Raw genomic sequence first — 21238 nt, 5'->3', positions numbered from 1 at the left:
GCACAGAAAAGCAAAAAGGTGGGCAGTTCCAAGTGTCTGCCTGGGAATATGCAAATTCTTTTTGTACACACCTCAGCTCATTAGGAGGTGTCGGGGCTGCTGGGCAAGGGGAACGGGAAGCGTGAATCAGGCTTTCACTGAAGTGGCACTGTAGGACTTTCGTCCCCAACGATTTTACGCTTTCCCCACCATCCCTCCAATCGATAGGCTGTGAGCCACCACTGTTCTATGCAAATAGCCATGCACTTTAAGTCCCTTTTTCACACGTATTTTCATTAAAGCTGAATATATAAGTATAGATCTGTCTAGGCTGGAGGCACTTGAAACAAGACTAACGAGCCCCTTCAAGTGTACCTGAGAGGAATCTGACTCAGGATTGGCCACCTTCTAAGGGCACCTCTAACGGGCACAAATATCGTGCAAGCCCTATGAAAAGCGCAGCATGAGTCTTGGTGCCACCTTTTAAAAGGAGAGTGACGTCTGGCCTCTGGCAGCAGGAATGTTGAGAAAAGAGAAAATATACTGCCTGCTATCGTGCAGTTTCAAGATAGTCAAGGAAAAGCAATCTCATGCACTGCCCAAGCTCTGTCCCATGATGCACCTCTCCTACACTCTGTCTATGCAAATGAGCAAGCAGAGAGATCAGGAATAAAACACCAAGCTCATGTTCCCTTATAACAGTAGCAGACAACTCCTAAATGTTCCCCAACTTCTAATGCTTTTCTTTTAAACAAATGATAAACAGCCTCACCTGTGGTAAGGCTTAAAAAAATTGAATAAACTCGTAAATGTTCCTCTCCACAGAAATCTTTAGTAAAAGGCGAAAGATTTTTTCGTTTTGAAGAGAAACCAGAGTAAGTTAGAATATGGCTCTCTGGGGGTTAGAGGCACCAGATCAAAGACCCTATCATTGCGAGGGTGAGGACCTGAGAGGTATTTGCAGCCTCTAAAAAAGAGGGCAAGAACTAGGCCGGTGAGGGAAACAGGATCAAACTTCAGAGTCTCTGCTCAAAGCACAGAAAAGCAAAAAGGTGGGCAGTTCCAAGTGTCTGCCTGGGAATATGCAAATTCTTTTTGTACACACCTCAGCTCATTAGGAGGTGTCGGGGCTGCTGGGCAAGGGGAACGGGAAGCGTGAATCAGGCTTTCACTGAAGTGGCACTGTAGGACTTTCGTCCCCAACGATTTTACGCTTTCCCCACCATCCCTCCAATCGATAGGCTGTGAGCCACCACTGTTCTATGCAAATAGCCATGCACTTTAAGTCCCTTTTTCACACGTATTTTCATTAAAGCTGAATATATAAGTATAGATCTGTCTAGGCTGGAGGCACATGAAACAAGACAAACGAGCCCCTTCAAGTGTACCTGAGAGGAATCTGACTCAGGATTGGCCACCCTCTAAGGGCACCTCTAACGGGCACAAATAACGGGCAAGCCCTATGAAAAGCGCAGCATGACTCTTGGTGCCACCTTTTAAAAGGAGAGTGACGTCTGGCCTCTGGCAGCAGGAATGTTGAGAAAAGAGAAAATACACTGCCTGCTATCGTGCAGTTTCAAGATAGTCAAGGAAAAGCAATCTCATGCACTGCCCAAGCTCTTTCCCATGATGCACCTCTCCTACACTCTGTCTATGCAAATGAGCAAGCAGAGAGATCAGGAATAAAACACCAAGCTCATGTTCCCTTATAACAGTAGCAGACAACTCCTAAATGTTCCCCAACTTCTAATGCTTTTCTTTTAAACAAATGATAAACAGCCTCACCTGTGGTAAGGCTTAAAAAAATTGAATAAACTCGTAAATGTTCCTCTCCACGGAAATCTTTAGTAAAAGGCGAAAGATTTTTTCGTTTTGAAGAGAAACCAGAGTAAGTTAGAATATGGCTCTCTGGGGGTTAGAGGCACCAGATCAAAGACCCTATCATTGCGAGGGTGAGGACCTGAGAGGTATTTGCAGCCTCTAAAAAAGAGGGCAAGAACTAGGCCGGTGAGGGAAACAGGATCAAACTTCAGAGTCTCTGCTCAAAGCACAGAAAAGCAAAAAGGTGGGCAGTTCCAAGTGTCTGCCTGGGAATATGCAAATTCTTTTTGTACACACCTCAGCTCATTAGGAGGTGTCGGGGCTGCTGGGCAAGGGGAACGGGAAGCGTGAATCAGGCTTTCACTGAAGTGGCACTGTAGGACTTTCGTCCCCAACGATTTTACGCTTTCCCCACCATCCCTCCAATCGATAGGCTGTGAGCCACCACTGTTCTATGCAAATAGCCATGCACTTTAAGTCCCTTTTTCACACGTATTTTCATTAAAGCTGAATATATAAGTATAGATCTGTCTAGGCTGGAGGCACATGAAACAAGACAAACGAGCCCCTTCAAGTGTACCTGAGAGGAATCTGACTCAGGATTGGCCACCCTCTAAGGGCACCTCTAACGGGCACAAATAACGGGCAAGCCCTATGAAAAGCGCAGCATGACTCTTGGTGCCACCTTTTAAAAGGAGAGTGACGTCTGGCCTCTGGCAGCAGGAATGTTGAGAAAAGAGAAAATACACTGCCTGCTATCGTGCAGTTTCAAGATAGTCAAGGAAAAGCAATCTCATGCACTGCCCAAGCTCTGTCCCATGATGCACCTCTCCTACACTCTGTCTATGCAAATGAGCAAGCAGAGAGATCAGGAATAAAACACCAAGCTCATGTTCCCTTATAACAGTAGCAGACAACTCCTAAATGTTCCCCAACTTCTAATGCTTTTCTTTTAAACAAATGATAAACAGCCTCACCTGTGGTAAGGCTTAAAAAAATTGAATAAACTCGTAAATGTTCCTCTCCACGGAAATCTTTAGTAAAAGGCGAAAGATTTTTTCGTTTTGAAGAGAAACCAGAGTAAGTTAGAATATGGCTCTCTGGGGGTTAGAGGCACCAGATCAAAGACCCTATCATTGCGAGGGTGAGGACCTGAGAGGTATTTGCAGCCTCTAAAAAAGAGGGCAAGAACTAGGCCGGCGAGGGAAACAGGATCAAACTTCAGAGTCTCTGCTCAAAGCACAGAAAAGCAAAAAGGTGGGCAGTTCCAAGTGTCTGCCTGGGAATATGCAAATTCTTTTTGTACACACCTCAGCTCATTAGGAGGTGTCGGGGCTGCTGGGCAAGGGGAACGGGAAGCGTGAATCAGGCTTTCACTGAAGTGGCACTGTAGGACTTTCGTCCCCAACGATTTTACGCTTTCCCCACCATCCCTCCAATCGATAGGCTGTGAGCCACCACTGTTCTATGCAAATAGCCATGCACTTTAAGTCCCTTTTTCACACGTATTTTCATTAAAGCTGAATATATAAGTATAGATCTGTCTAGGCTGGAGGCACTTGAAACAAGACTAACGAGCCCCTTCAAGTGTACCTGAGAGGAATCTGACTCAGGATTGGCCACCTTCTAAGGGCACCTCTAACGGGCACAAATATCGTGCAAGCCCTATGAAAAGCGCAGCGTGAGTCTTGGTGCCACCTTTTAAAAGGAGAGTGACGTCTGGCCTCTGGCAGCAGGAATGTTGAGAAAAGAGAAAATATACTGCCTGCTATCGTGCAGTTTCAAGATAGTCAAGGAAAAGCAATCTCATGCACTGCCCAAGCTCTTTCCCATGATGCACCTCTCCTACACTCTGTCTATGCAAATGAGCAAGCAGAGAGATCAGGAATAAAACACCAAGCTCATGTTCCCTTATAACAGTAGCAGACAACTCCTAAATATTCCCCAACTTCTAATGCTTTTCTTTTAAACAAATGATAAACAGCCTCACCTGTGGTAAGGCTTAAAAAAATTGAATAAACTCGTAAATGTTCCTCTCCACGGAAATCTTTAGTAAAAGGCGAAAGATTTTTTCGTTTTGAAGAGAAACCAGAGTAAGTTAGAATATGGCTCTCTGGGGGTTAGAGGCACCAGATCAAAGACCCTATCATTGCGAGGGTGAGGACCTGAGAGGTATTTGCAGCCTCTAAAAAAGAGGGCAAGAACTAGGCCGGCGAGGGAAACAGGATCAAACTTCAGAGTCTCTGCTCAAAGCACAGAAAAGCAAAAAGGTGGGCAGTTCCAAGTGTCTGCCTGGGAATATGCAAATTCTTTTTGTACACACCTCAGCTCATTAGGAGGTGTCGGGGCTGCTGGGCAAGGGGAACGGGAAGCGTGAATCAGGCTTTCACTGAAGTGGCACTGTAGGACTTTCGTCCCCAACGATTTTACGCTTTCCCCACCATCCCTCCAATCGATAGGCTGTGAGCCACCACTGTTCTATGCAAATAGCCATGCACTTTAAGTCCCTTTTTCACACGTATTTTCATTAAAGCTGAATATATAAGTATAGATCTGTCTAGGCTGGAGGCACATGAAACAAGACAAACGAGCCCCTTCAAGTGTACCTGAGAGGAATCTGACTCAGGATTGGCCACCCTCTAAGGGCACCTCTAACGGGCACAAATAACGGGCAAGCCCTATGAAAAGCGCAGCATGACTCTTGGTGCCACCTTTTAAAAGGAGAGTGACGTCTGGCCTCTGGCAGCAGGAATGTTGAGAAAAGAGAAAATACACTGCCTGCTATCGTGCAGTTTCAAGATAGTCAAGGAAAAGCAATCTCATGCACTGCCCAAGCTCTTTCCCATGATGCACCTCTCCTACACTCTGTCTATGCAAATGAGCAAGCAGAGAGATCAGGAATAAAACACCAAGCTCATGTTCCCTTATAACAGTAGCAGACAACTCCTAAATGTTCCCCAACTTCTAATGCTTTTCTTTTAAACAAATGATAAACAGCCTCACCTGTGGTAAGGCTTAAAAAAATTGAATAAACTCGTAAATGTTCCTCTCCACGGAAATCTTTAGTAAAAGGCGAAAGATTTTTTCGTTTTGAAGAGAAACCAGAGTAAGTTAGAATATGGCTCTCTGGGGGTTAGAGGCACCAGATCAAAGACCCTATCATTGCGAGGGTGAGGACCTGAGAGGTATTTGCAGCCTCTAAAAAAGAGGGCAAGAACTAGGCCGGTGAGGGAAACAGGATCAAACTTCAGAGTCTCTGCTCAAAGCACAGAAAAGCAAAAAGGTGGGCAGTTCCAAGTGTCTGCCTGGGAATATGCAAATTCTTTTTGTACACACCTCAGCTCATTAGGAGGTGTCGGGGCTGCTGGGCAAGGGGAACGGGAAGCGTGAATCAGGCTTTCACTGAAGTGGCACTGTAGGACTTTCGTCCCCAACGATTTTACGCTTTCCCCACCATCCCTCCAATCGATAGGCTGTGAGCCACCACTGTTCTATGCAAATAGCCATGCACTTTAAGTCCCTTTTTCACACGTATTTTCATTAAAGCTGAATATATAAGTATAGATCTGTCTAGGCTGGAGGCACTTGAAACAAGACTAACGAGCCCCTTCAAGTGTACCTGAGAGGAATCTGACTCAGGATTGGCCACCTTCTAAGGGCACCTCTAACGGGCACAAATATCGTGCAAGCCCTATGAAAAGCGCAGCATGAGTCTTGGTGCCACCTTTTAAAAGGAGAGTGACGTCTGGCCTCTGGCAGCAGGAATGTTGAGAAAAGAGAAAATATACTGCCTGCTATCGTGCAGTTTCAAGATAGTCAAGGAAAAGCAATCTCATGCACTGCCCAAGCTCTGTCCCATGATGCACCTCTCCTACACTCTGTCTATGCAAATGAGCAAGCAGAGAGATCAGGAATAAAACACCAAGCTCATGTTCCCTTATAACAGTAGCAGACAACTCCTAAATGTTCCCCAACTTCTAATGCTTTTCTTTTAAACAAATGATAAACAGCCTCACCTGTGGTAAGGCTTAAAAAAATTGAATAAACTCGTAAATGTTCCTCTCCACGGAAATCTTTAGTAAAAGGCGAAAGATTTTTTCGTTTTGAAGAGAAACCAGAGTAAGTTAGAATATGGCTCTCTGGGGGTTAGAGGCACCAGATCAAAGACCCTATCATTGCGAGGGTGAGGACCTGAGAGGTATTTGCAGCCTCTAAAAAAGAGGGTAAGAACTAGGCCGGCGAGGGAAACAGGATCAAACTTCAGAGTCTCTGCTCAAAGCACAGAAAAGCAAAAAGGTGGGCAGTTCCAAGTGTCTGCCTGGGAATATGCAAATTCTTTTTGTACACACCTCAGCTCATTAGGAGGTGTCGGGGCTGCTGGGCAAGGGGAACGGGAAGCGTGAATCAGGCTTTCACTGAAGTGGCACTGTAGGACTTTCGTCCCCAACGATTTTACGCTTTCCCCACCATCCCTCCAATCGATAGGCTGTGAGCCACCACTGTTCTATGCAAATAGCCATGCACTTTAAGTCCCTTTTTCACACGTATTTTCATTAAAGCTGAATATATAAGTATAGATCTGTCTAGGCTGGAGGCACTTGAAACAAGACTAACGAGCCCCTTCAAGTGTACCTGAGAGGAATCTGACTCAGGATTGGCCACCTTCTAAGGGCACCTCTAACGGGCACAAATATCGTGCAAGCCCTATGAAAAGCGCAGCATGAGTCTTGGTGCCACCTTTTAAAAGGAGAGTGACGTCTGGCCTCTGGCAGCAGGAATGTTGAGAAAAGAGAAAATATACTGCCTGCTATCGTGCAGTTTCAAGATAGTCAAGGAAAAGCAATCTCATGCACTGCCCAAGCTCTGTCCCATGATGCACCTCTCCTACACTCTGTCTATGCAAATGAGCAAGCAGAGAGATCAGGAATAAAACACCAAGCTCATGTTCCCTTATAACAGTAGCAGACAACTCCTAAATGTTCCCCAACTTCTAATGCTTTTCTTTTAAACAAATGATAAACAGCCTCACCTGTGGTAAGGCTTAAAAAAATTGAATAAACTCGTAAATGTTCCTCTCCACAGAAATCTTTAGTAAAAGGCGAAAGATTTTTTCGTTTTGAAGAGAAACCAGAGTAAGTTAGAATATGGCTCTCTGGGGGTTAGAGGCACCAGATCAAAGACCCTATCATTGCGAGGGTGAGGACCTGAGAGGTATTTGCAGCCTCTAAAAAAGAGGGCAAGAACTAGGCCGGTGAGGGAAACAGGATCAAACTTCAGAGTCTCTGCTCAAAGCACAGAAAAGCAAAAAGGTGGGCAGTTCCAAGTGTCTGCCTGGGAATATGCAAATTCTTTTTGTACACACCTCAGCTCATTAGGAGGTGTCGGGGCTGCTGGGCAAGGGGAACGGGAAGCGTGAATCAGGCTTTCACTGAAGTGGCACTGTAGGACTTTCGTCCCCAACGATTTTACGCTTTCCCCACCATCCCTCCAATCGATAGGCTGTGAGCCACCACTGTTCTATGCAAATAGCCATGCACTTTAAGTCCCTTTTTCACACGTATTTTCATTAAAGCTGAATATATAAGTATAGATCTGTCTAGGCTGGAGGCACATGAAACAAGACAAACGAGCCCCTTCAAGTGTACCTGAGAGGAATCTGACTCAGGATTGGCCACCCTCTAAGGGCACCTCTAACGGGCACAAATAACGGGCAAGCCCTATGAAAAGCGCAGCATGACTCTTGGTGCCACCTTTTAAAAGGAGAGTGACGTCTGGCCTCTGGCAGCAGGAATGTTGAGAAAAGAGAAAATATACTGCCTGCTATCGTGCAGTTTCAAGATAGTCAAGGAAAAGCAATCTCATGCACTGCCCAAGCTCTGTCCCATGATGCACCTCTCCTACACTCTGTCTATGCAAATGAGCAAGCAGAGAGATCAGGAATAAAACACCAAGCTCATGTTCCCTTATAACAGTAGCAGACAACTCCTAAATGTTCCCCAACTTCTAATGCTTTTCTTTTAAACAAATGATAAACAGCCTCACCTGTGGTAAGGCTTAAAAAAATTGAATAAACTCGTAAATGTTCCTCTCCACGGAAATCTTTAGTAAAAGGCGAAAGATTTTTTCGTTTTGAAGAGAAACCAGAGTAAGTTAGAATATGGCTCTCTGGGGGTTAGAGGCACCAGATCAAAGACCCTATCATTGCGAGGGTGAGGACCTGAGAGGTATTTGCAGCCTCTAAAAAAGAGGGCAAGAACTAGGCCGGCGAGGGAAACAGGATCAAACTTCAGAGTCTCTGCTCAAAGCACAGAAAAGCAAAAAGGTGGGCAGTTCCAAGTGTCTGCCTGGGAATATGCAAATTCTTTTTGTACACACCTCAGCTCATTAGGAGGTGTCGGGGCTGCTGGGCAAGGGGAACGGGAAGCGTGAATCAGGCTTTCACTGAAGTGGCACTGTAGGACTTTCGTCCCCAACGATTTTACGCTTTCCCCACCATCCCTCCAATCGATAGGCTGTGAGCCACCACTGTTCTATGCAAATAGCCATGCACTTTAAGTCCCTTTTTCACACGTATTTTCATTAAAGCTGAATATATAAGTATAGATCTGTCTAGGCTGGAGGCACTTGAAACAAGACTAACGAGCCCCTTCAAGTGTACCTGAGAGGAATCTGACTCAGGATTGGCCACCTTCTAAGGGCACCTCTAACGGGCACAAATATCGTGCAAGCCCTATGAAAAGCGCAGCATGAGTCTTGGTGCCACCTTTTAAAAGGAGAGTGACGTCTGGCCTCTGGCAGCAGGAATGTTGAGAAAAGAGAAAATATACTGCCTGCTATCGTGCAGTTTCAAGATAGTCAAGGAAAAGCAATCTCATGCACTGCCCAAGCTCTGTCCCATGATGCACCTCTCCTACACTCTGTCTATGCAAATGAGCAAGCAGAGAGATCAGGAATAAAACACCAAGCTCATGTTCCCTTATAACAGTAGCAGACAACTCCTAAATGTTCCCCAACTTCTAATGCTTTTCTTTTAAACAAATGATAAACAGCCTCACCTGTGGTAAGGCTTAAAAAAATTGAATAAACTCGTAAATGTTCCTCTCCACGGAAATCTTTAGTAAAAGGCGAAAGATTTTTTCGTTTTGAAGAGAAACCAGAGTAAGTTAGAATATGGCTCTCTGGGGGTTAGAGGCACCAGATCAAAGACCCTATCATTGCGAGGGTGAGGACCTGAGAGGTATTTGCAGCCTCTAAAAAAGAGGGCAAGAACTAGGCCGGCGAGGGAAACAGGATCAAACTTCAGAGTCTCTGCTCAAAGCACAGAAAAGCAAAAAGGTGGGCAGTTCCAAGTGTCTGCCTGGGAATATGCAAATTCTTTTTGTACACACCTCAGCTCATTAGGAGGTGTCGGGGCTGCTGGGCAAGGGGAACGGGAAGCGTGAATCAGGCTTTCACTGAAGTGGCACTGTAGGACTTTCGTCCCCAACGATTTTACGCTTTCCCCACCATCCCTCCAATCGATAGGCTGTGAGCCACCACTGTTCTATGCAAATAGCCATGCACTTTAAGTCCCTTTTTCACACGTATTTTCATTAAAGCTGAATATATAAGTATAGATCTGTCTAGGCTGGAGGCACTTGAAACAAGACTAACGAGCCCCTTCAAGTGTACCTGAGAGGAATCTGACTCAGGATTGGCCACCTTCTAAGGGCACCTCTAACGGGCACAAATATCGTGCAAGCCCTATGAAAAGCGCAGCATGAGTCTTGGTGCCACCTTTTAAAAGGAGAGTGACGTCTGGCCTCTGGCAGCAGGAATGTTGAGAAAAGAGAAAATATACTGCCTGCTATCGTGCAGTTTCAAGATAGTCAAGGAAAAGCAATCTCATGCACTGCCCAAGCTCTGTCCCATGATGCACCTCTCCTACACTCTGTCTATGCAAATGAGCAAGCAGAGAGATCAGGAATAAAACACCAAGCTCATGTTCCCTTATAACAGTAGCAGACAACTCCTAAATGTTCCCCAACTTCTAATGCTTTTCTTTTAAACAAATGATAAACAGCCTCACCTGTGGTAAGGCTTAAAAAAATTGAATAAACTCGTAAATGTTCCTCTCCACAGAAATCTTTAGTAAAAGGCGAAAGATTTTTTCGTTTTGAAGAGAAACCAGAGTAAGTTAGAATATGGCTCTCTGGGGGTTAGAGGCACCAGATCAAAGACCCTATCATTGCGAGGGTGAGGACCTGAGAGGTATTTGCAGCCTCTAAAAAAGAGGGCAAGAACTAGGCCGGTGAGGGAAACAGGATCAAACTTCAGAGTCTCTGCTCAAAGCACAGAAAAGCAAAAAGGTGGGCAGTTCCAAGTGTCTGCCTGGGAATATGCAAATTCTTTTTGTACACACCTCAGCTCATTAGGAGGTGTCGGGGCTGCTGGGCAAGGGGAACGGGAAGCGTGAATCAGGCTTTCACTGAAGTGGCACTGTAGGACTTTCGTCCCCAACGATTTTACGCTTTCCCCACCATCCCTCCAATCGATAGGCTGTGAGCCACCACTGTTCTATGCAAATAGCCATGCACTTTAAGTCCCTTTTTCACACGTATTTTCATTAAAGCTGAATATATAAGTATAGATCTGTCTAGGCTGGAGGCACTTGAAACAAGACTAACGAGCCCCTTCAAGTGTACCTGAGAGGAATCTGACTCAGGATTGGCCACCTTCTAAGGGCACCTCTAACGGGCACAAATATCGTGCAAGCCCTATGAAAAGCGCAGCATGAGTCTTGGTGCCACCTTTTAAAAGGAGAGTGACGTCTGGCCTCTGGCAGCAGGAATGTTGAGAAAAGAGAAAATATACTGCCTGCTATCGTGCAGTTTCAAGATAGTCAAGGAAAAGCAATCTCATGCACTGCCCAAGCTCTGTCCCATGATGCACCTCTCCTACACTCTGTCTATGCAAATGAGCAAGCAGAGAGATCAGGAATAAAACACCAAGCTCATGTTCCCTTATAACAGTAGCAGACAACTCCTAAATGTTCCCCAACTTCTAATGCTTTTCTTTTAAACAAATGATAAACAGCCTCACCTGTGGTAAGGCTTAAAAAAATTGAATAAACTCGTAAATGTTCCTCTCCACGGAAATCTTTAGTAAAAGGCGAAAGATTTTTTCGTTTTGAAGAGAAACCAGAGTAAGTTAGAATATGGCTCTCTGGGGGTTAGAGGCACCAGATCAAAGACCCTATCATTGCGAGGGTGAGGACCTGAGAGGTATTTGCAGCCTCTAAAAAAGAGGGCAAGAACTAGGCCGGCGAGGGAAACAGGATCAAACTTCAGAGTCTCTGCTCAAAGCACAGAAAAGCAAAAAGGTGGGCAGTTCCAAGTGTCTGCCTGGGAATATGCAAATTCTTTTTGTACACACCTCAGCTCATTAGGAGGTGTCGGGGCTGCTGGGCAAGGGGAACGGGAAGCGTGAATCAGGCTTTCACTGAAGTGGCACTGTAGGACTTTCGTCCCCAACGATTTTACGCTTTCCCCACCATCCCTCCAATCGATAGGCTGTGAGCCACCACTGTTCTATGCAAATAGCCATGCACTTTAAGTCCCTTTTTCACACGTATTTTCATTAAAGCTGAATATATAAGTATAGATCTGTCTAGGCTGGAGGCACTTGAAACAAGACTAACGAGCCCCTTCAAGTGTACCTGAGAGGAATCTGACTCAGGATTGGCCACCTTCTAAGGGCACCTCTAACGGGCACAAATATCGTGCAAGCCCTATGAAAAGCGCAGCGTGAGTCTTGGTGCCACCTTTTAAAAGGAGAGTGACGTCTGGCCTCTGGCAGCAGGAATGTTGAGAAAAGAGAAAATATACTGCCTGCTATCGTGCAGTTTCAAGATAGTCAAGGAAAAGCAATCTCATGCACTGCCCAAGCTCTTTCCCATGATGCACCTCTCCTACACTCTGTCTATGCAAATGAGCAAGCAGAGCGATCAGGAATAAAACACCAAGCTCATGTTCCCTTATAACAGTAGCAGACAACTCCTAAATATTCCCCAACTTCTAATGCTTTTCTTTTAAACAAATGATAAACAGCCTCACCTGTGGTAAGGCTTAAAAAAATTGAATAAACTCGTAAATGTTCCTCTCCACGGAAATCTTTAGTAAAAGGCGAAAGATTTTTTCGTTTTGAAGAGAAACCAGAGTAAGTTAGAATATGGCTCTCTGGGGGTTAGAGGCACCAGATCAAAGACCCTATCATTGCGAGGGTGAGGACCTGAGAGGTATTTGCAGCCTCTAAAAAAGAGGGCAAGAACTAGGCCGGCGAGGGAAACAGGATCAAACTTCAGAGTCTCTGCTCAAAGCACAGAAAAGCAAAAAGGTGGGCAGTTCCAAGTGTCTGCCTGGGAATATGCAAATTCTTTTTGTACACACCTCAGCTCATTAGGAGGTGTCGGGGCTGCTGGGCAAGGGGAACGGGAAGCGTGAATCAGGCTTTCACTGAAGTGGCACTGTAGGACTTTCGTCCCCAACGATTTTACGCTTTCCCCACCATCCCTCCAATCGATAGGCTGTGAGCCACCACTGTTCTATGCAAATAGCCATGCACTTTAAGTCCCTTTTTCACACGTATTTTCATTAAAGCTGAATATATAAGTATAGATCTGTCTAGGCTGGAGGCACTTGAAACAAGACTAACGAGCCCCTTCAAGTGTACCTGAGAGGAATCTGACTCAGGATTGGCCACCTTCTAAGGGCACCTCTAACGGGCACAAATATCGTGCAAGCCCTATGAAAAGCGCAGCATGAGTCTTGGTGCCACCTTTTAAAAGGAGAGTGACGTCTGGCCTCTGGCAGCAGGAATGTTGAGAAAAGAGAAAATATACTGCCTGCTATCGTGCAGTTTCAAGATAGTCAAGGAAAAGCAATCTCATGCACTGCCCAAGCTCTGTCCCATGATGCACCTCTCCTACACTCTGTCTATGCAAATGAGCAAGCAGAGAGATCAGGAATAAAACACCAAGCTCATGTTCCCTTATAACAGTAGCAGACAACTCCTAAATGTTCCCCAACTTCTAATGCTTTTCTTTTAAACAAATGATAAACAGCCTCACCTGTGGTAAGGCTTAAAAAAATTGAATAAACTCGTAAATGTTCCTCTCCACGGAAATCTTTAGTAAAAGGCGAAAGATTTTTTCGTTTTGAAGAGAAACCAGAGTAAGTTAGAATATGGCTCTCTGGGGGTTAGAGGCACCAGATCAAAGACCCTATCATTGCGAGGGTGAGGACCTGAGAGGTATTTGCAGCCTCTAAAAAAGAGGGCAAGAACTAGGCCGGCGAGGGAAACAGGATCAAACTTCAGAGTCTCTGCTCAAAGCACAGAAAAGCAAAAAGGTGGGCAGTTCCAAGTGTCTGCCTGGGAATATGCAAATTCTTTTTGTACACACCTCAGCTCATTAGGAGGTGTCGGGGCTGCTGGGCAAGGGGAACGGGAAGCGTGAATCAGGCTTTCACTGAAGTGGCACTGTAGGACTTTCGTCCCCAACGATTTTACGCTTTCCCCACCATCCCTCCAATCGATAGGCTGTGAGCCACCACTGTTCTATGCAAATAGCCATGCACTTTAAGTCCCTTTTTCACACGTATTTTCATTAAAGCTGAATATATAAGTATAGATCTGTCTAGGCTGGAGGCACTTGAAACAAGACTAACGAGCCCCTTCAAGTGTACCTGAGAGGAATCTGACTCAGGATTGGCCACCTTCTAAGGGCACCTCTAACGGGCACAAATATCGTGCAAGCCCTATGAAAAGCGCAGCATGAGTCTTGGTGCCACCTTTTAAAAGGAGAGTGACGTCTGGCCTCTGGCAGCAGGAATGTTGAGAAAAGAGAAAATATACTGCCTGCTATCGTGCAGTTTCAAGATAGTCAAGGAAAAGCAATCTCATGCACTGCCCAAGCTCTGTCCCATGATGCACCTCTCCTACACTCTGTCTATGCAAATGAGCAAGCAGAGAGATCAGGAATAAAACACCAAGCTCATGTTCCCTTATAACAGTAGCAGACAACTCCTAAATGTTCCCCAACTTCTAATGCTTTTCTTTTAAACAAATGATAAACAGCCTCACCTGTGGTAAGGCTTAAAAAAATTGAATAAACTCGTAAATGTTCCTCTCCACAGAAATCTTTAGTAAAAGGCGAAAGATTTTTTCGTTTTGAAGAGAAACCAGAGTAAGTTAGAATATGGCTCTCTGGGGGTTAGAGGCACCAGATCAAAGACCCTATCATTGCGAGGGTGAGGACCTGAGAGGTATTTGCAGCCTCTAAAAAAGAGGGCAAGAACTAGGCCGGTGAGGGAAACAGGATCAAACTTCAGAGTCTCTGCTCAAAGCACAGAAAAGCAAAAAGGTGGGCAGTTCCAAGTGTCTGCCTGGGAATATGCAAATTCTTTTTGTACACACCTCAGCTCATTAGGAGGTGTCGGGGCTGCTGGGCAAGGGGAACGGGAAGCGTGAATCAGGCTTTCACTGAAGTGGCACTGTAGGACTTTCGTCCCCAACGATTTTACGCTTTCCCCACCATCCCTCCAATCGATAGGCTGTGAGCCACCACTGTTCTATGCAAATAGCCATGCACTTTAAGTCCCTTTTTCACACGTATTTTCATTAAAGCTGAATATATAAGTATAGATCTGTCTAGGCTGGAGGCACTTGAAACAAGACTAACGAGCCCCTTCAAGTGTACCTGAGAGGAATCTGACTCAGGATTGGCCACCTTCTAAGGGCACCTCTAACGGGCACAAATATCGTGCAAGCCCTATGAAAAGCGCAGCATGAGTCTTGGTGCCACCTTTTAAAAGGAGAGTGACGTCTGGCCTCTGGCAGCAGGAATGTTGAGAAAAGAGAAAATATACTGCCTGCTATCGTGCAGTTTCAAGATAGTCAAGGAAAAGCAATCTCATGCACTGCCCAAGCTCTGTCCCATGATGCACCTCTCCTACACTCTGTCTATGCAAATGAGCAAGCAGAGAGATCAGGAATAAAACACCAAGCTCATGTTCCCTTATAACAGTAGCAGACAACTCCTAAATGTTCCCCAACTTCTAATGCTTTTCTTTTAAACAAATGATAAACAGCCTCACCTGTGGTAAGGCTTAAAAAAATTGAATAAACTCGTAAATGTTCCTCTCCACGGAAATCTTTAGTAAAAGGCGAAAGATTTTTTCGTTTTGAAGAGAAACCAGAGTAAGTTAGAATATGGCTCTCTGGGGGTTAGAGGCACCAGATCAAAGACCCTATCATTGCGAGGGTGAGGACCTGAGAGGTATTTGCAGCCTCTAAAAAAGAGGGCAAGAACTAGGCCGGCGAGGGAAACAGGATCAAACTTCAGAGTCTCTGCTCAAAGCACAGAAAAGCAAAAAGGTGGGCAGTTCCAAGTGTCTGCCTGGGAATATGCAAATTCTTTTTGTACACACCTCAGCTCATTAGGAGGTGTCGGGGCTGCTGGGCAAGGGGAACGGGAAGCGTGAATCAGGCTTTCACTGAAGTGGCACTGTAGGACTTTCGTCCCCAACGATTTTACGCTTTCCCCACCATCCCTCCAATCGATAGGCTGTGAGCCACCACTGTTCTATGCAAATAGCCATGCACTTTAAGTCCCTTTTTCACACGTATTTTCATTAAAGCTGAATATATAAGTATAGATCTGTCTAGGCTGGAGGCACTTGAAACAAGACTAACGAGCCCCTTCAAGTGTACCTGAGAGGAATCTGACTCAGGATTGGCCACCTTCTAAGGGCACCTCTAACGGGCACAAATATCGTGCAAGCCCTATGAAAAGCGCAGCGTGAGTCTTGGTGCCACCTTTTAAAAGGAGAGTGACGTCTGGCCTCTGGCAGCAGGAATGTTGAGAAAAGAGAAAATATACTGCCTGCTATCGTGCAGTTTCAAGATAGTCAAGGAAAAGCAATCTCATGCACTGCCCAAGCTCTTTCCCATGATGCACCTCTCCTACACTCTGTCTATGCAAATGAGCAAGCAGAGAGATCAGGAATAAAACACCAAGCTCATGTTCCCTTATAACAGTAGCAGACAACTCCTAAATATTCCCCAACTTCTAATGCTTTTCTTTTAAACAAATGATAAACAGCCTCACCTGTGGTAAGGCTTAAAAAAATTGAATAAACTCGTAAATGTTCCTCTCCACGGAAATCTTTAGTAAAAGGCGAAAGATTTTTTCGTTTTGAAGAGAAACCAGAGTAAGTTAGAATATGGCTCTCTGGGGGTTAGAGGCACCAGATCAAAGACCCTATCATTGCGAGGGTGAGGACCTGAGAGGTATTTGCAGCCTCTAAAAAAGAGGGCAAGAACTAGGCCGGCGAGGGAAACAGGATCAAACTTCAGAGTCTCTGCTCAAAGCACAGAAAAGCAAAAAGGTGGGCAGTTCCAAGTGTCTGCCTGGGAATATGCAAATTCTTTTTGTACACACCTCAGCTCATTAGGAGGTGTCGGGGCTGCTGGGCAAGGGGAACGGGAAGCGTGAATCAGGCTTTCACTGAAGTGGCACTGTAGGACTTTCGTCCCCAACGATTTTACGCTTTCCCCACCATCCCTCCAATCGATAGGCTGTGAGCCACCACTGTTCTATGCAAATAGCCATGCACTTTAAGTCCCTTTTTCACACGTATTTTCATTAAAGCTGAATATATAAGTATAGATCTGTCTAGGCTGGAGGCACTTGAAACAAGACTAACGAGCCCCTTCAAGTGTACCTGAGAGGAATCTGACTCAGGATTGGCCACCTTCTAAGGGCACCTCTAACGGGCACAAATATCGTGCAAGCCCTATGAAAAGCGCAGCATGAGTCTTGGTGCCACCTTTTAAAAGGAGAGTGACGTCTGGCCTCTGGCAGCAGGAATGTTGAGAAAAGAGAAAATATACTGCCTGCTATCGTGCAGTTTCAAGATAGTCAAGGAAAAGCAATCTCATGCACTGCCCAAGCTCTGTCCCATGATGCACCTCTCCTACACTCTGTCTATGCAAATGAGCAAGCAGAGAGATCAGGAATAAAACACCAAGCTCATGTTCCCTTATAACAGTAGCAGACAACTCCTAAATGTTCCCCAACTTCTAATGCTTTTCTTTTAAACAAATGATAAACAGCCTCACCTGTGGTAAGGCTTAAAAAAATTGAATAAACTCGTAAATGTTCCTCTCCACAGAAATCTTTAGTAAAAGGCGAAAGATTTTTTCGTTTTGAAGAGAAACCAGAGTAAGTTAGAATATGGCTCTCTGGGGGTTAGAGGCACCAGATCAAAGACCCTATCATTGCGAGGGTGAGGACCTGAGAGGTATTTGCAGCCTCTAAAAAAGAGGGCAAGAACTAGGCCGGTGAGGGAAACAGGATCAAACTTCAGAGTCTCTGCTCAAAGCACAGAAAAGCAAAAAGGTGGGCAGTTCCAAGTGTCTGCCTGGGAATATGCAAATTCTTTTTGTACACACCTCAGCTCATTAGGAGGTGTCGGGGCTGCTGGGCAAGGGGAACGGGAAGCGTGAATCAGGCTTTCACTGAAGTGGCACTGTAGGACTTTCGTCCCCAACGATTTTACGCTTTCCCCACCATCCCTCCAATCGATAGGCTGTGAGCCACCACTGTTCTATGCAAATAGCCATGCACTTTAAGTCCCTTTTTCACACGTATTTTCATTAAAGCTGAATATATAAGTATAGATCTGTCTAGGCTGGAGGCACTTGAAACAAGACTAACGAGCCCCTTCAAGTGTACCTGAGAGGAATCTGACTCAGGATTGGCCACCTTCTAAGGGCACCTCTAACGGGCACAAATATCGTGCAAGCCCTATGAAAAGCGCAGCATGAGTCTTGGTGCCACCTTTTAAAAGGAGAGTGACGTCTGGCCTCTGGCAGCAGGAATGTTGAGAAAAGAGAAAATATACTGCCTGCTATCGTGCAGTTTCAAGATAGTCAAGGAAAAGCAATCTCATGCACTGCCCAAGCTCTGTCCCATGATGCACCTCTCCTACACTCTGTCTATGCAAATGAGCAAGCAGAGAGATCAGGAATAAAACACCAAGCTCATGTTCCCTTATAACAGTAGCAGACAACTCCTAAATGTTCCCCAACTTCTAATGCTTTTCTTTTAAACAAATGATAAACAGCCTCACCTGTGGTAAGGCTTAAAAAAATTGAATAAACTCGTAAATGTTCCTCTCCACGGAAATCTTTAGTAAAAGGCGAAAGATTTTTTCGTTTTGAAGAGAAACCAGAGTAAGTTAGAATATGGCTCTCTGGGGGTTAGAGGCACCAGATCAAAGACCCTATCATTGCGAGGGTGAGGACCTGAGAGGTATTTGCAGCCTCTAAAAAAGAGGGCAAGAACTAGGCCGGCGAGGGAAACAGGATCAAACTTCAGAGTCTCTGCTCAAAGCACAGAAAAGCAAAAAGGTGGGCAGTTCCAAGTGTCTGCCTGGGAATATGCAAATTCTTTTTGTACACACCTCAGCTCATTAGGAGGTGTCGGGGCTGCTGGGCAAGGGGAACGGGAAGCGTGAATCAGGCTTTCACTGAAGTGGCACTGTAGGACTTTCGTCCCCAACGATTTTACGCTTTCCCCACCATCCCTCCAATCGATAGGCTGTGAGCCACCACTGTTCTATGCAAATAGCCATGCACTTTAAGTCCCTTTTTCACACGTATTTTCATTAAAGCTGAATATATAAGTATAGATCTGTCTAGGCTGGAGGCACTTGAAACAAGACTAACGAGCCCCTTCAAGTGTACCTGAGAGGAATCTGACTCAGGATTGGCCACCTTCTAAGGGCACCTCTAACGGGCACAAATATCGTGCAAGCCCTATGAAAAGCGCAGCGTGAGTCTTGGTGCCACCTTTTAAAAGGAGAGTGACGTCTGGCCTCTGGCAGCAGGAATGTTGAGAAAAGAGAAAATATACTGCCTGCTATCGTGCAGTTTCAAGATAGTCAAGGAAAAGCAATCTCATGCACTGCCCAAGCTCTGTCCCATGATGCACCTCTCCTACACTCTGTCTATGCAAATGAGCAAGCAGAGAGATCAGGAATAAAACACCAAGCTCATGTTCCCTTATAACAGTAGCAGACAACTCCTAAATGTTCCCCAACTTCTAATGCTTTTCTTTTAAACAAATGATAAACAGCCTCACCTGTGGTAAGGCTTAAAAAAATTGAATAAACTCGTAAATGTTCCTCTCCACGGAAATCTTTAGTAAAAGGCGAAAGATTTTTTCGTTTTGAAGAGAAACCAGAGTAAGTTAGAATATGGCTCTCTGGGGGTTAGAGGCACCAGATCAAAGACCCTATCATTGCGAGGGTGAGGACCTGAGAGGTATTTGCAGCCTCTAAAAAAGAGGGCAAGAACTAGGCCGGCGAGGGAAACAGGATCAAACTTCAGAGTCTCTGCTCAAAGCACAGAAAAGCAAAAAGGTGGGCAGTTCCAAGTGTCTGCCTGGGAATATGCAAATTCTTTTTGTACACACCTCAGCTCATTAGGAGGTGTCGGGGCTGCTGGGCAAGGGGAACGGGAAGCGTGAATCAGGCTTTCACTGAAGTGGCACTGTAGGACTTTCGTCCCCAACGATTTTACGCTTTCCCCACCATCCCTCCAATCGATAGGCTGTGAGCCACCACTGTTCTATGCAAATAGCCATGCACTTTAAGTCCCTTTTTCACACGTATTTTCATTAAAGCTGAATATATAAGTATAGATCTGTCTAGGCTGGAGGCACTTGAAACAAGACTAACGAGCCCCTTCAAGTGTACCTGAGAGGAATCTGACTCAGGATTGGCCACCTTCTAAGGGCACCTCTAACGGGCACAAATATCGTGCAAGCCCTATGAAAAGCGCAGCATGAGTCTTGGTGCCACCTTTTAAAAGGAGAGTGACGTCTGGCCTCTGGCAGCAGGAATGTTGAGAAAAGAGAAAATATACTGCCTGCTATCGTGCAGTTTCAAGATAGTCAAGGAAAAGCAATCTCATGCACTGCCCAAGCTCTGTCCCATGATGCACCTCTCCTACACTCTGTCTATGCAAATGAGCAAGCAGAGAGATCAGGAATAAAACACCAAGCTCATGTTCCCTTATAACAGTAGCAGACAACTCCTAAATGTTCCCCAACTTCTAATGCTTTTCTTTTAAACAAATGATAAACAGCCTCACCTGTGGTAAGGCTTAAAAAAATTGAATAAACTCGTAAATGTTCCTCTCCACGGAAATCTTTAGTAAAAGGCGAAAGATTTTTTCGTTTTGAAGAGAAACCAGAGTAAGTTAGAATATGGCTCTCTGGGGGTTAGAGGCACCAGATCAAAGACCCTATCATTGCGAGGGTGAGGACCTGAGAGGTATTTGCAGCCTCTAAAAAAGAGGGCAAGAACTAGGCCGGCGAGGGAAACAGGATCAAACTTCAGAGTCTCTGCTCAAAGCACAGAAAAGCAAAAAGGTGGGCAGTTCCAAGTGTCTGCCTGGGAATATGCAAATTCTTTTTGTACACACCTCAGCTCATTAGGAGGTGTCGGGGCTGCTGGGCAAGGGGAACGGGAAGCGTGAATCAGGCTTTCACTGAAGTGGCACTGTAGGACTTTCGTCCCCAACGATTTTACGCTTTCCCCACCATCCCTCCAATCGATAGGCTGTGAGCCACCACTGTTCTATGCAAATAGCCATGCACTTTAAGTCCCTTTTTCACACGTATTTTCATTAAAGCTGAATATATAAGTATAGATCTGTCTAGGCTGGAGGCACTTGAAACAAGACTAACGAGCCCCTTCAAGTGTACCTGAGAGGAATCTGACTCAGGATTGGCCACCTTCTAAGGGCACCTCTAACGGGCACAAATATCGTGCAAGCCCTATGAAAAGCGCAGCATGAGTCTTGGTGCCACCTTTTAAAAGGAGAGTGACGTCTGGCCTCTGGCAGCAGGAATGTTGAGAAAAGAGAAAATATACTGCCTGCTATCGTGCAGTTTCAAGATAGTCAAGGAAAAGCAATCTCATGCACTGCCCAAGCTCTGTCCCATGATGCACCTCTCCTACACTCTGTCTATGCAAATGAGCAAGCAGAGAGATCAGGAATAAAACACCAAGCTCATGTTCCCTTATAACAGTAGCAGACAACTCCTAAATGTTCCCCAACTTCTAATGCTTTTCTTTTAAACAAATGATAAACAGCCTCACCTGTGGTAAGGCTTAAAAAAATTGAATAAACTCGTAAATGTTCCTCTCCACAGAAATCTTTAGTAAAAGGCGAAAGATTTTTTCGTTTTGAAGAGAAACCAGAGTAAGTTAGAATATGGCTCTCTGGGGGTTAGAGGCACCAGATCAAAGACCCTATCATTGCGAGGGTGAGGACCTGAGAGGTATTTGCAGCCTCTAAAAAAGAGGGCAAGAACTAGGCCGGTGAG

The 21238-nt window shown here is 45.3% G+C and overlaps 21 non-coding genes across 21 annotated transcripts; all 21 read right to left on the bottom strand.

Moving 5' to 3' along the window:
- Positions 1 to 743: 743 nt before the first annotated feature.
- Positions 744 to 858, bottom strand: LOC147677372 (U5 spliceosomal RNA). Its single transcript, XR_015302707.1, has one exon. It is a non-coding gene; the product is annotated as a U5 spliceosomal RNA (small nuclear RNA).
- Positions 859 to 1756: 898 nt separating this feature from the next.
- On the bottom strand, positions 1757 to 1871 carry LOC147677371 (U5 spliceosomal RNA). Its single transcript, XR_015303327.1, has one exon. It is a non-coding gene; the product is annotated as a U5 spliceosomal RNA (small nuclear RNA).
- An 898-nt stretch (positions 1872 to 2769) lies between these two features.
- On the bottom strand, positions 2770 to 2884 carry LOC147677370 (U5 spliceosomal RNA). The gene has a single exon (XR_015303326.1). It is a non-coding gene; the product is annotated as a U5 spliceosomal RNA (small nuclear RNA).
- An 898-nt stretch (positions 2885 to 3782) lies between these two features.
- LOC147677369 (U5 spliceosomal RNA) lies at positions 3783 to 3897 on the bottom strand. The gene has a single exon (XR_015303325.1). It is a non-coding gene; the product is annotated as a U5 spliceosomal RNA (small nuclear RNA).
- Positions 3898 to 4795: 898 nt separating this feature from the next.
- Positions 4796 to 4910, bottom strand: LOC147677368 (U5 spliceosomal RNA). Its single transcript, XR_015303324.1, has one exon. It is a non-coding gene; the product is annotated as a U5 spliceosomal RNA (small nuclear RNA).
- An 898-nt stretch (positions 4911 to 5808) lies between these two features.
- Positions 5809 to 5923, bottom strand: LOC147677367 (U5 spliceosomal RNA). The gene has a single exon (XR_015303323.1). It is a non-coding gene; the product is annotated as a U5 spliceosomal RNA (small nuclear RNA).
- An 898-nt stretch (positions 5924 to 6821) lies between these two features.
- Positions 6822 to 6936, bottom strand: LOC147677366 (U5 spliceosomal RNA). The gene has a single exon (XR_015302706.1). It is a non-coding gene; the product is annotated as a U5 spliceosomal RNA (small nuclear RNA).
- Positions 6937 to 7834: 898 nt separating this feature from the next.
- On the bottom strand, positions 7835 to 7949 carry LOC147677365 (U5 spliceosomal RNA). Its single transcript, XR_015303322.1, has one exon. It is a non-coding gene; the product is annotated as a U5 spliceosomal RNA (small nuclear RNA).
- An 898-nt stretch (positions 7950 to 8847) lies between these two features.
- Positions 8848 to 8962, bottom strand: LOC147677364 (U5 spliceosomal RNA). Its single transcript, XR_015303321.1, has one exon. It is a non-coding gene; the product is annotated as a U5 spliceosomal RNA (small nuclear RNA).
- Positions 8963 to 9860: 898 nt separating this feature from the next.
- LOC147677363 (U5 spliceosomal RNA) lies at positions 9861 to 9975 on the bottom strand. The gene has a single exon (XR_015302705.1). It is a non-coding gene; the product is annotated as a U5 spliceosomal RNA (small nuclear RNA).
- Positions 9976 to 10873: 898 nt separating this feature from the next.
- On the bottom strand, positions 10874 to 10988 carry LOC147677362 (U5 spliceosomal RNA). Its single transcript, XR_015303320.1, has one exon. It is a non-coding gene; the product is annotated as a U5 spliceosomal RNA (small nuclear RNA).
- An 898-nt stretch (positions 10989 to 11886) lies between these two features.
- LOC147677361 (U5 spliceosomal RNA) lies at positions 11887 to 12001 on the bottom strand. Its single transcript, XR_015303319.1, has one exon. It is a non-coding gene; the product is annotated as a U5 spliceosomal RNA (small nuclear RNA).
- Positions 12002 to 12899: 898 nt separating this feature from the next.
- Positions 12900 to 13014, bottom strand: LOC147677360 (U5 spliceosomal RNA). Its single transcript, XR_015303318.1, has one exon. It is a non-coding gene; the product is annotated as a U5 spliceosomal RNA (small nuclear RNA).
- An 898-nt stretch (positions 13015 to 13912) lies between these two features.
- LOC147677359 (U5 spliceosomal RNA) lies at positions 13913 to 14027 on the bottom strand. Its single transcript, XR_015302704.1, has one exon. It is a non-coding gene; the product is annotated as a U5 spliceosomal RNA (small nuclear RNA).
- An 898-nt stretch (positions 14028 to 14925) lies between these two features.
- LOC147677358 (U5 spliceosomal RNA) lies at positions 14926 to 15040 on the bottom strand. The gene has a single exon (XR_015303317.1). It is a non-coding gene; the product is annotated as a U5 spliceosomal RNA (small nuclear RNA).
- An 898-nt stretch (positions 15041 to 15938) lies between these two features.
- LOC147677357 (U5 spliceosomal RNA) lies at positions 15939 to 16053 on the bottom strand. The gene has a single exon (XR_015303316.1). It is a non-coding gene; the product is annotated as a U5 spliceosomal RNA (small nuclear RNA).
- Positions 16054 to 16951: 898 nt separating this feature from the next.
- Positions 16952 to 17066, bottom strand: LOC147677356 (U5 spliceosomal RNA). Its single transcript, XR_015302703.1, has one exon. It is a non-coding gene; the product is annotated as a U5 spliceosomal RNA (small nuclear RNA).
- An 898-nt stretch (positions 17067 to 17964) lies between these two features.
- LOC147677355 (U5 spliceosomal RNA) lies at positions 17965 to 18079 on the bottom strand. The gene has a single exon (XR_015303315.1). It is a non-coding gene; the product is annotated as a U5 spliceosomal RNA (small nuclear RNA).
- Positions 18080 to 18977: 898 nt separating this feature from the next.
- Positions 18978 to 19092, bottom strand: LOC147677354 (U5 spliceosomal RNA). Its single transcript, XR_015303314.1, has one exon. It is a non-coding gene; the product is annotated as a U5 spliceosomal RNA (small nuclear RNA).
- An 898-nt stretch (positions 19093 to 19990) lies between these two features.
- LOC147677353 (U5 spliceosomal RNA) lies at positions 19991 to 20105 on the bottom strand. The gene has a single exon (XR_015303313.1). It is a non-coding gene; the product is annotated as a U5 spliceosomal RNA (small nuclear RNA).
- Positions 20106 to 21003: 898 nt separating this feature from the next.
- LOC147677352 (U5 spliceosomal RNA) lies at positions 21004 to 21118 on the bottom strand. Its single transcript, XR_015302701.1, has one exon. It is a non-coding gene; the product is annotated as a U5 spliceosomal RNA (small nuclear RNA).
- Positions 21119 to 21238: the final 120 nt, after the last annotated feature.

Source organism: Lissotriton vulgaris, chromosome 12 (genome assembly GCF_964263255.1).
Source record: "Lissotriton vulgaris chromosome 12, aLisVul1.2, whole genome shotgun sequence".
Classification (NCBI taxonomy): domain Eukaryota; kingdom Metazoa; phylum Chordata; class Amphibia; order Caudata; family Salamandridae; genus Lissotriton; species Lissotriton vulgaris.
Note: the sequence above shows the minus strand (reverse complement) of the source record. Positions and strands in the feature narration are given on the sequence as shown.